This window comes from Lathyrus oleraceus, chromosome 3 (genome assembly GCF_024323335.1).
Source record: "Lathyrus oleraceus cultivar Zhongwan6 chromosome 3, CAAS_Psat_ZW6_1.0, whole genome shotgun sequence".
Taxonomy (NCBI): Eukaryota; Viridiplantae; Streptophyta; class Magnoliopsida; order Fabales; family Fabaceae; genus Lathyrus; species Lathyrus oleraceus.
The window spans coordinates 52,657,968-52,671,488 of NC_066581.1; the positions used below are offsets into that span (position 1 = coordinate 52,657,968).

Consider the following 13,521-nt stretch of genomic DNA (forward strand, 5'->3'; position numbering starts at 1 on the left):
ATAAAGAGATTAACGAGTTGGAGAGAAGCATGATCCGAGATAGAACATTATGACGAAAGTTGATTCATAAAACTAACCTCACGTAATGGGATGATATTGTTGTTCTAGTGTGCATATATATATATATATATATATATATATATATATATATATATATTATAATATATAATATATATATATACATGTGTGTGTGTGTGTGTGTTTAATACATGTTTTCGTCTCTTAACTTAATTTAATGTTCTATTTTAGTCCTTTAACTAAAAAATATTACAAGTTAGTTCCTTAACTTCACTTCTGTTATCCTATTTGATCTTTTCTGTCAATTTCTATAAAAAAAACGTTAAGTTCTGATGATGTGGCGTGACATCAATGTCATTGGTACAAATTTGAGTCAGCATATGTAGTTAAAAACGGATACACTATTTAAACTAAGGGGTTCCCTCGAAATCAAACCCCTCACAGTTTAAACAGTGTATCAGTTTTCAACTACATATACTGATTCATATTTGTAGCAATGACCTTGTTGTCACACCACGTCACCAGAACTTAACGTTTTTTTGGCAGAAATTAACAGAATGGACCAAATAGGGTAACATAAGTGAAGTTAAAGGACTAACTTGTAATGCTTTTAGTTAAGGGACTAAAGCGAGACATCAAATTAAGTTAAGAGACTTGATGACTAATTATTTCATATATATATATATATATTATATATATATAATATATATATATTATATATATATATATATATATTATATATATCCATTTCCAACCAATTTTATTGAGAAAAAGATTTTGAAGACGAAATTTAAAAGTAATTAATTTAATTGTGAAACGAGTATGCTCATCCCGTTTAGGTCCGCCCTACAAAAGCCTGCAAATAAACGGGGCATGACGAACATATTTGAGGGTCTAAAATCTTGCATGGCCCCGAATAAAAGTGAGGGCGGACCGGGCTCATATGCATTGAACCTTTTAGGTCTAAAAATTACAAAATTGTATGTAAAAGTCTGTACCTGCAAAAGTCCGAAAAAAACGGGACGTGCGGGACGGACATATTAAAAGATGCGAGCCTAAAACAATGATCCACTCTACGAAAAAAATACGGACAAAATTGGCATGCCCGACGAGACAGACTCATTTGCCATCTCTAATTAAATGTCAAAAATATAATTGCATTCAAGCCTAAAAATTAATATTTCTCTGTCGATATTCAATGAATTGAAAACTACATAACTGCATGGCTCTCATAATCCATGATAATTCAGGTAACGGGAACATGGTTCAATCACTAATAAAGTAATATGAGACCATACTAAAACATGGCAATTTTCCCTGCAAATTGAACCAATCATTGTCACGGTGCGAAAAAATACATAGTGTACGAACGCTCGAAATCAACAGAGTTGCCATCGAAATTTATTTTAAAATAGGTATTTTTTTAAAAAAAATATGTTTTTATTTATTTTTAATCCAAAAAAAACAATAAATAAAATATCAGAAAATTTGTTTTATTTTTTGATTAAAAATTATTCATATTATTATTTTATTTTATACTTGATATTGTAATTACTCACCTTTAATTTCTAATTAAGTATTAAATCTAATTTTTATTATTATAAATAAGGGTTCCAATTTACACACACTAGACCAACAAAAATCCACACACAAAGAAGCAACACAAAAGCCCAAACTCCCCGAAACTCTTTGTCACGTGTTTCTTTTTCTTTCACAAAATTACCACCACACATAATCACAGACCAAATACCACACAATAAATCAACACCCTCGTATCACATTCACCACCACCATTCATGTTTCCGTTCGATATTTTATCATCCCTTTTTGTGATTTGTTTTTTTTTTCTCTCTATTGATTTCATTCCTTTATATTGTTTTTGAATTTGAAAAAAATGCTTGATACGTAAGTAAGGTTTTGTTTTTCCCATTTCTTTTGTTGTTGATGAAGTTTCTTTTGTAAAAAAAAGATGAAAGTTGGATGTTTTATTATTCCGCTTTCGTTTCTGAAAGAAAAAAAAAGAGATTTGAAGTGTTGGATTTTGAAAGCTTGAATTTGTTTGAAGAGATGGAGAGGGATGTTATGCATTAGCTTTCACGAAGAAGAATGGGTATCTTTTTATGTTTCTCTCTCCTTTTTCTCATTTTACTTAAATTATTGGTTATTAACAAATAAAAATACAAAAGAAAATGCTTCCTTTATTTTATCAGGTTATCTTTCTTAAATCTCAAAAAATCAAAAAATATAGAAATAAAAAAAAAACAAATAAAAAGATCTTTCTTTTATAAGTAAAATTAACATCAACTCATCAAATACCTATTTATCCTTGTGCATTAATCAAACTCTTTTTATAAATGGATAGTTTTCAGTCCATTTAATGCGAATACAAACAACGCATAAGTCTCTATCGTGCAAGCATACATGCATATGTTTAACTGTTAAAATGCGACATAACGCGAACTTTGATTTTTTCATTGCACAATAAAAATACGTAGGCACGAGGTTTTAAAACATTGACAAGCACACTAATTAAAAAACTAACCTTTCCCCATTTCTTTAGTAAATATTTTTATAAATAAAATCATTCACTTAGCAAGCACTTAATCCTAACCTATTAGGAGGTTCCCGTTGAGTACAACGAATGCAAGGGTGTTAATACATTCCCCTCACATAACCGACTCGAACCCGATATAGTTGCAATAACCATCATATCCTCTTTCCCTAGGATTTTATCGTTATTTTCCTTTTTCTTAGGATAAATAAAATTCGGTGGCAACTTTGTTAGTCATCCGCGAGCGTGCGATGCGCTCGTAAGGTCGTTTTTTTAGATATACTCTCTTCGACCACTCCATTTCACCCATCGACCATTCTCCTTCAACAAAACCGTCTGTCACAGTCTTTCCCATCGATGACCACTATAACACCAACAACTATCACTCACATCTCCTCTCTTCCATTCACTCCCCCTCTATACATCCTCTTCTCACCGGATCTACCAACAAACACTTCCTCCATCTTCTTCAAATCAACAACTTAGTGGCTCACATCTCATCCACCTCAACTCATATTCTCACAACTCCGATCCACCACCATTATCGTCCAAACGTGCAAATTTCGACAACTCCTCACTTCGAACTCCCTCAATCGCCGTCGGCACCGCTACAACAATCCTCTTCACCATCATGACAACAAACTCCCTCCATCCGATCTCCTCTTTACCACCATGACAACACAAACTCTCTCATCTGACCACCAACCTTCAACTCACTACAACCAACTTTTGCCTCCGTAAATAACCGAAAAGCATCTGAAAAAAGGAGAGTGAAGAAGGACTTCACGAAAATGTAGAAACAACGTTCGATATTGCGAATTAAATAAGTGTCCCCCACGAGCAGAAACGCGAAAGCACCGAGTATATTTTTGAGTTCTTTCAGTAGGTTCAACACGTCGTTATTCTGCTTTCATTAACGATTCAACTCATTTTTGTGTTCGCGTTTTGTTGATTGTATGTTGTTTCTGTGATTTTTGATTCGAACATCGATTCCGTTCACATATCTTTGTTGTGACGTTGTTGGGCTTTTCTTTCAATTTTGTAACGCGTATGTAATGTTGTATAATTATTTAAGTTGTATTGTGCTGTTAATTTAGGCTTATATGTGTTGAAATATGTTCTGAGTGTGTTACGTGCATTCGGCTTGCTTTGGTTGTCAGCTTGCGTACTTGCGTGAGGCATTACATTTCACATGATACGTTGTATTACACTCGGTCATTTCGTATGTTAACTTAACATATGCAAATTACGTGTTGTATGTTGTTTAATTGGATTGCGGTAAGCGCGTCTTGAGTTAGCAGTTTGCTGGCTGATTTTCTTTTAATTGCATGCAACATTTATAATTTATTGTCGTAGCGTTTAACTCAGATATGTATACATTTGGTAGTTCGGAAAAGCGTCAATTCGCGTTTGTTTTTGTTGCTTTTTTTTTCACGTGACGTTACTTTTCTTTGTGATACGATATGTTCCGTTATGCATTGTTCGTATTTCATTTTGATTGTGATGATAATGTTTCACGCTAGAAGCTTGTTGTTTAATTCATATTGGCATGCAACATTTTGATTTCATTGCATTTAAATTGAATTTAATTTATGTGTTAACACCTACGTATTCCACGTCCCTGCGTTAGGTGAACCCAATTTGCATCTTCACGTTGCGTTTAATTTAACATGTACACATATGTGTTTGTTTACTTTTTGATTCAATTGTGATGAATATGTGTTGGTTGTGATTATTTTGTATGCGCTTTGATTTTCTTGTCATTGCGTGTGCGTGTATTGCGTTTCATACGATTGTGGCGTTAAGTTACACCCTTGTGTTAGAATTTGCGTCATTGCATTAAAATTTGCACCCTTACGTTAAAGTTTGTGACCTCGCATTAGAAGTCACAACCTCACATTAGAATTCGCGCCCTCGTGTTATAACTCGCAACCTCGTGTTAGAATTCACAACCTTGGATTAGAATTCGCACCCCCGCATTAGAACTCGCGACCTAGTGTTAGAACTTGCGACCTCACGTTAGAAATTGCAACCATGCATTTGAATTCGCACTCTTACGTTACAACTCGCTCCCTTGCATTACAATTCATATGTTAACTCAATTTGCACCTTTTTGTTACAACTCATACCCTTATGTTACAATTCATACGTTAACTCAATTAGCGTCTTTATGTTTACCCTTTGGTACATCAACTCATTTCGTGCATTGCATTGTGTTTTAATATTTGCGTGACATTTCATTGAGTCTATTTTCACAATTCATCTTAAACATTTCTCTTAATAAAATCGGTAGAAAAATGACATTGGGGTGAACACTCCTTTGAAACTTTGAATAATCTTCCCCAAGGTACACGCCTTGGTCTTACCGAGCATTCATATTCCGCGATAAAACACATAATCAAAGTCAGTTGAAAAAGGACATTAGGGTGCAAACTCCTTTGAAACCCTGAATAATCGGCCCTGAGGCATGCGTCTTGGTCTTACCGAGCGTTCATCATCCATCTAACAAATAACCCAACCAATCAAACTATCTTCCATCACTCCCACCCGATTAAAAACCTTTTCACAAACGAACACTATTTTATCTATTCTATCACGTTACAAACATAAACTTAAGTCTCCCACGCGTGAGCATATAAGCAATGTTTAACCATTAGGATGCGAACTAAAGATTCATTCACTAAAATCAACCTACAAATATGTGGTTTACTACCAAGAACTATGTAGCTTTAAGTTCTCCATCGCACTTCAGGATACGTATGAGCGAGATTCAATGTCTCGTTAAGCATTATAACAAAAAATCCAAAAATACATTTGTCTTTCCCATAAATATGTAGCTTTGTATTCCTCATATGACTTGAGGATACGTAGGAGAAATACTTGCAATCTTGTCAAACACTCTAATAAAGAACTTATTTTGCGCCCTTTTTCTTTTCCTTTCAGATTTTTAATAATTAAAAGAAAACAAATAACGTAAGCTAACACTCATATTTACAAAACTAACTAAATGGTTCTTGTGTTAGATTAATATATATTGATCCTATGTTCCTGATAACAAAAGAACAACAAGACCAATAAAACAAAATGCGGAAATAGAATTAGAGGTTTTACCTCCAGCCATTGTTGCAGTGTTGTGAGTGCACTGCCTTTGATTCTTCCAAGCTCTTGCTCTCTCAATATAGATGGTGTATTTCTTTTCTGATCAGAGAAAGATTTGGGGACCAAAGACTATTTATAGGCTTGATTCTACCATCAAGAATTTAAAGCCATTAACTCATTACCACCCAATTAAATGGTCATATCAATTTACATTAAAACCAAAATAAATCATACCCTTTTCAGAACCAAAATCCCAAAACTATGGACCACATTAAAATTGGTTTATTGTTAACAATTATTATAATAAAAATAAGAAACTATTACATCTTGTTGAGTACAGATGTGAGGGGTGTCGATACATTCTCCCTGCATAATCGACTCTCAAACCCGTATTTGATTGTGACGCCCATTTTCTTTTTACTTTAAGGGTTTTATCGAAAATTTCCCTTTTCTTTTGGAATAAGTAAACTTCAGCGACGATTCTATTATCTTCTCGAGCGTGCGAGCGCCCATGAAAAATTTCACACCGCGACAAACAGTAAAGTAGAGAGAGAATAAAACATCTGGAAATGGCAATCGAACATGAGGCAGATTTGTAGCAATAACAGAGGTGGATGACCGACGGTAGTTTGAATGGTGACAACGCGGTTCACAGAGGTCGTGTTTTGGTGGATCTGAGAAGTGTGAATTCGCGTGTGGTGTCTCGTGTCAGGATCTTGAGTTCTTCTCTAAAAATAAATAGAGCTTCGTTAGAGTTATCGGTAGTGGTGGTTGAAAAGTGTGGCCGCAACGACGAAGGTCGTTGTCAGCGACACCATATCAGTTTGAATCTACTTTTTACTTCTGTTTTTATTTCACTTTTCTCCTTCATTTTGCGTATCTGTTTTTATATTTTTTCTGTTTTAAATGTGAGTTGTTGTTATGAGTTTTTGAATGCCTGAATGATAGTTTGAATTGATGGTGATAAGTAATGGATTATGGAAATTGAAGGTTTTATTTGTGTTTGATTTTGTTATGTTTCGTGTGGTTAGTGAGGATGGTGTTTGAATGGAGGGAAGTGGAAGATGATGGTTAGTGGTGAAAGGTTGCTCTGATACGGTTTTTTTCTCCTTTGTTGGTTCTGTCCTAGCCAGCTTGTACCATTATTTTGTTTATTATTTATACTAAAAATATTAGATTTAGCATTTAAAGAAGAATCATGATAGAACTAAATGGAAATTATAAATAATTAATCTGATTGATTTTTGATTAAAATTGAATAAAAATAATATATTTTTTAGATTTTTTATTTATTACGATTTTAAAGTAAATATAAAAATTTTGGAATTTTTTACTTAATATTATTTTGGATTTTTGAAGAAAAATAAAATAAATGAACAAAAAAGTTATTATTAAAATGAAAAGGAATTTAAGTTGAATAAAATGTGAACACACACAAATGCAAAATAAAAATAAAAATAAACAAGCATGTCAAAATCATCTACGCGCAATAGCGTTTAATAAAAAAAAATAGATGCAAGTCAATATTGCAACTAAAAGACTAGGATTAAAAAGATTTGAACTGAATGAAACGCAAACTCGCAGGAATGCGATATAATTTAAATGTGCACACTAAACTAACATATGTGTAGTATCATTCAGAAAATCATATAGTCACAGATCACATATTACAATTAAAAATACTCTAATGAAAAGGCTCAAACTGAATAAATTGGAACGCACGCGCATGTAAAAAAAATTAAATGAGTGCACCAAACAAATCTATGCGTAAAGTAGTTCAGTAAAACATACAGTCGTCGATCATTTATCGCAGTTAAAAATACATGGATGAAAAGGCTCAAATTGAATAAAATAAGAACGCACGTGAATGCAAAAAAAAAAACTAAATGAGCGTATCAAACTAACCTATGTGTAATGTAGTTCAGTAAATTATACAGTTGCAAGCCCAAACCTGAAAACATTATTCTCATATTTTACACGCGATAAAAAAATGAATCAGTCGCTCTATCTGTAAAGCTGCACTGCTATTTTGAGCGTAGAAAAACAAAACTGTCTGTCTAAGAATGCCATGCAATTTGATGCAAATGTCTTAATGAAATTCCAAAAAAATTAGGGCAAAATTTAGGGTATGACAACCATGTACATGCAACCAAATTTCATGCCCAGAATCAAAATAACTTTAAGATGACTATATAGTCACACAAAACTATGACCTAACTTCAAATTCACCTACTTGGTTAAGAGATCGAAGGCCTTTGTAGAAAGGTTAGGGTACAGATCTAGCGAGCTCAAATTTCAACAACTATATTAGTTTAAAAAATGACATAATAGACTAACAAGTATTTACCTTACGGGTGCAATATCAAGTTGAATATGTTTAAACCATACCGAAATAACAGTATTCGGAAAGCTTAACAGTGTCAAATGACCATCTGTCGCCATAACCTCAACAATTGATTCACCACCCAATTGTTGGTGTGGAAACTCCGAAACCATCACTAGAAATGCCATATCTTTCTCAACTTGTATAATATGACAAGGAACAGTAACAAGCTTCAACTGTTGTCTCATGTCATTCTGAAAAATTGTTCTCGACACTATTAATGTTATGCCTGGTCTCATATTAAACAACATTAGACTAAAATCTTATACTGCCACAGAATCCATGTCCCCACCTACAACCAAAGGAGAAAGCCCAAAACACCATTCTTGGTAATTTTTTGACATAATGGTGAATAATTAGTTCAGATCTTCTTGCTCAAATCCTCCAAATTAATTCAAATTGCTCAAGTATCTAGTTGAACTAGAAACCATGATCATATTAAGGAAGAGATCAGGTCGAGAAATAGAAGTTATAGCACCAATCATTGCTAAAAATGAGTGACTAATAAATATGCAAGAATCAACTCGAAGCTCTTCTAGAATTATGAGTAAATCATAAGCATGTCCTTCTAAGATTGAATGACACTGAAAACCAAAGTAGTCAGGGTTTGTAGTACCAGCACACATGTTATCATACAGAACAACACGAAAATCATCGACAAGATGAGGTACAAAGTATTTCCACATAGATTGGTTTGTACTAAAACCATTAGCTAGAACAATAAACCTATTCCTTCTTCCTAAAACGTTCACGTTGTGTGCTTTCATTATCCCCATTTTTCTCATTGTATGGTGTTTACGTGCCTCAACGTGTTTTTTCTTTAGGATTTTTTTTACAGCTTGTTTGATTTCGGGGAGTTGTTTTGACCGACCTTGTTAGCTTTTGTTGTGTGTTTTGGAGGTTGTTGTGTTTCGCTTTTGATGCCCACAAAGTTCCTTCTTTTTCAGTTATGATTAGATTGCTAAGAGTAGGGGTGTGCAATAATATGGTTAACCAAACTATATTAATAATCTGAATTGCATTGCACCATAAAAAATGATCTACTTAAATGGTTAATGAACTAAACCATTTAATTTAAACAATTCTAATTCAGTTTCAAACCAGTTCATAACCAATTTCCTTTTATAAACTGGTTTAATTATACAAAATAGTTTTTCATGAAAATAATAAGAAAAACAATTGAGAGTGAAAACAAAATAGGTTTAGCATTTAAAGAAGAAGAATGATAGAACTAAATGGAAATTATAAAAAATTAATGTGATTGATTTCTAATTAAAGATGACTAAAAATATAATATTTTTTGGACTTTTATTTATTAAGATTTTAAAAGAAATATAATATTTTTGGTTTTTTTTATTTAAATTGTTTTTTTTTGGATTTTTGAAGAAAAACAAAATAAATGAACAAAAAAATTATTATTAAAATGAAAAGGAATTTAACTTGAGAAAAATGCGAATGCGTGATAACACGAAATTATATCGCTTTTTAAGACTTAATTCAATTAAATTATTTTATCATTTACACTAATTTATCCCATTTTATCAGATATTATGCAGTATTTCTCTTCTATTTATATCAGGTACCCATTTTGAAGCAAAAGTGAAAAAGGGAAGAAAAGGAGGTGTAAAAAGCAACAAAAAGGAGAGAAAAGGAACCAAAGGCCAAAGCCCAGCCCAAAGCGCACAAGTCACCAATGCTGTGCCTGTGACGGACGTCACAGGACGCGTGACGAGCGTCACGCGAAGGAGCCTTGTGACGGACGTCACACATAGCGTGACGAGCGTCACGCAACCCCACTACCTTTGTGGCGCAAGTATCGCCCTCAGAAGGACTTGAAGAATAACGTTAAGGAATTGGTCTCCTATATGCACGCCGTGGATATAGCCACGCTGAAGAAGGAGAGAGAACGGAATGCTGCTACCAAGGCCATTATAAATAGCCGTCTCACAAACCAAAAGTTACACAGTTTTTGCACGCTCAGTTTTGCGGAAGCTCTGCCAAATTTATTTTTTTCACGCCTTTGCTTATTTTTCTTCCTTTCCAGCATCGTCCATTTTATTTATTTTATTTTGCAAGCTTTGTTTTCTTTTTCCCTTGCAATTTATTTTCCCCCGTTCTTAGCTTTTAGATATTTTTCGCGTAGTAGTTTCTACACCGGAAACTACTGGGCAACTTTATACCGGATTTAACCTTACGTTATATTCGAGTTTTTTTTATTTCCTTGATTTAATTTACTGTTTAATTGAAGAATCGAAGAACAAATCCTACCGGCTTGTGGTGGAGTGTTCAAGACCATTGTATTACGCATTCAGGTTCTTTAATTGTTATTTAATTTTTATGCTTTATTCTATGTTTTATTTGCATTGCCTGCCTGAAATGAGTCTGTGTATGCATGATATTAATTATTATTTAGTAAGCATGTCTGGCTAATTTGCCTAGGTATCGGTATGTAAAGTAAGCAGAAAGAGGGATCAAAACTAAGTCGGTCTATTCAAACTTAAAATTAGAATCAATCTTTTTACGGTCTTAACTTACAGGTTTAATAACAAGATTTTTTACAAAGGTAAAAGACATAAAGAAGTTGAAACCAACAGAGCGAGAGTTTGAGGTTTTAACTGGACAGTGTAAGTTAGTCATTAAATCTATCTCAGGGCGAGAGCAAGTTTTAGAATTAATTAAATTCTGACCTTTTTCCAAAAAGTATTTTTAAAGGTTGAATGTGAGGACGAGAGTTAAGCATTTAGATTTAATTGTATAACCTAAGTCAACAGAGCGAAAGTTTGAGATAAGGGTGTTTAAAACGGTCAGTATTTTCTTAAAAAGAGTTTCTGCAACTTTATTGTTTTCAAAATATGATTTTTGACTTAATTATAAGTGACAGCAACATTAACATAAGATCATGGTTTCTTCAACAGAGCGAGAGTTTGAGATAAAACTTTAACCAATAAAGTTAGTCGAAACGATTTATTTTAAAACCGAGAGACCGACAAGGAATTGATTCCCTAGTTTTGACGAACCACATACCGATATCCGTTTTATTAATATTTAATCTAGATATTAGTTTAGCTCTTAGCTCCCTTTTCCCAAACAATCAAACATTTTCACCTTAGATTTACGTAGTAACCTTAGATAACGGTACATCGATTCATAAGTCCCTGTGGGATCGATATCTTTTAAAACTACGCGATAGAACTGTGCACTTGCAGTTTGTATCCCATTCTCGACTCGCACAGTCGAGCGATCAAGTTTTTGGCGCCGTTGCCGGGGACTTTTATTCAATCGATATCGTAACTCTTCCGTTACGCTGTAGAGACTAAGGTTTCTTTTTCTTTCTATTCTTTCTTTCTGTTGATTTGTATGCCACGCACTCGCTCTCAAGGCGAACCGCTCTATTTACGAATCAACGATATCGAACTATATCTCCGAGTCTTACGACGAATTCGGGAATATCGTGCTGAAAACAATCTCCCTCCTATAAACCTTCCTGATATCAAAAACATTTTTCCTTCTTTAACCGAGATGGCAGAACCAGCTCGTGCTCTTAGAGATTACGCCGCTCCATCGCAAGATGAACCGCATTCAAGTATTGCTCCGCCCGCAATCGAAGCAAACAACTTTGAACTTAAACCTTCACTGCTGCAGGCTGTGCAACAGAACCAATTCTCTGGAAATCTTACCGAAGATCCAAACCTTCATTTATCCGTATTTGTTCAATATGCTGATACTGTTAAAGCTAATGGTGTCACTTCAGAGGCAATTCGACTTCGTCTTTTTCCTTTCTCATTAAGAGATAGCGCTAGAAGATGGCTTCAATCTCTACCTTCCAACTCAGTCACCACATGGAACGAGTTGAAGAAAGTTTTCCTTGCCCGATATTTTCCGCCAAGCAAAACAGCTATGTTAAGAGCCCAGATAAACGGATTTAAACAGAAAGACAACGAGTCTCTTTTCGAAGCATGGGAAAGATACAAAGACATGATGAGACTTTGCCCACACCATGGTTTGGAAGACTGGTTAGTAATTCACACATTTTATAATGGTCTCTTATACAATACAAGGTTAACAATAGACGCCGCTGCAGGTGGTGCATTAATGAACAAACCTTATGCTGATGCTTACCAGCTTATCGAGAGCATGGCCCAAAACCACTATCAGTGGGGAACCGAACGAACAACAGTGGAAAAACCTCAACCGAAAACTGGCATGTACGAGATAAGTAACCTTGATCACGTCAATGCAAAAGTGGATGCTTTGGTCCAGAAGATTGAAAGTTTAAATGTATCACCACCAACCGCCGTGGTTGCTATAGCTCAGAATTGCGAGGTCTGTGGAATCCAAGGCCACACTCCTGCGGAATGTCAACTCTTGACTGGAATCCAAACAGAGCAAGTAAACTATGCTCAAGGAAGCCCCTATTCGAATACCTATAACCCAAATTGGAAGAATCATCCAAACTTTTCATATAAGAGTAATAATGCTTTATACGCACCTGGACAGTCTCCGAATCAAACCCCATCTATACCTCCGGGGTACCAGAAACCAAATCCTAACAATAATACCCCTAGAAAATCCAACTTGGAAATCATGATGGAAAACTTTATAGCTTCCCAACAACAAACCAATAAAGATTTCTTAAACCAGAACATACACACTGGCGAACAACTTAAACAACTAGCAAGCAAAGTAGATGCCTTGGCTACCCATAACAAAATGTTAGAAACCCAAATATCTCAAGTAGCTCAACAACAAGCACCTACTGCTGCACCAACTGGTACATTCCCTGGACAGCCCCAACCTAATCCGAGAAGCCAAGCTCATGCAATTATATTAAGAAGTGGAACGGAAGTGGAAGGACCGTCTGATCCAAGGATAGAAAACCAAAGCCCTAAGAAATCTACTGAGGAAAGTGAACCTAAGGAAAAGGAAGAGAGTAATAAGGATACCCTAGAAAAGAAGGAACCTTATGTACCTCCACCACCTTACAAACCACCTATACCTTACCCTCAAAGGCTTGTTAAAACCAAAGATGTAGGTCAATTTAGAAAATTTGTTGATCTCCTTAAGCAATTAAACGTTACAATTCCATTTACCGAAGCTATTACGCAGATGCCCTCATATGCTAAATTCTTAAAAGAAATTCTTTCTAATAAAAGGAAACTTGAGGATAGTGAAACCGTTACACTCCCTGCCGAATGTAGCGCTATAATCCAAAACATGCCCCCTAAACTCAAGGATCCAGGTAGCTTCTCTATACCCTGTCACATAGGAAAATTTGTCATCGACAAAGCCTTATGCGATTTAGGAGCCGGAATTAGCGTTATGCCTTTATCCATATGTAAGAGACTGGAAATGGGAGAATTAAGACCGACCAAGATGTCTGTACAACTAGCAGATCGTTCCATCAAATATCCTGTAGGAATCCTTGAGAACGTTCCCGTACGCATAGGTCAGTTTTACATCCCCACTGACT

The 13,521-nt window shown here is 34.8% G+C and overlaps 2 pseudogenes; both read right to left on the reverse strand.

Annotated features, from left to right (window-relative positions):
* Positions 1–8,011: 8,011 nt before the first annotated feature.
* On the reverse strand, positions 8,012–8,827 carry LOC127129605 (probable esterase KAI2; annotated as a pseudogene).
* Positions 8,828–11,955: 3,128 nt separating this feature from the next.
* Positions 11,956–12,055, reverse strand: LOC127133746 (uncharacterized; annotated as a pseudogene).
* Positions 12,056–13,521: the final 1,466 nt, after the last annotated feature.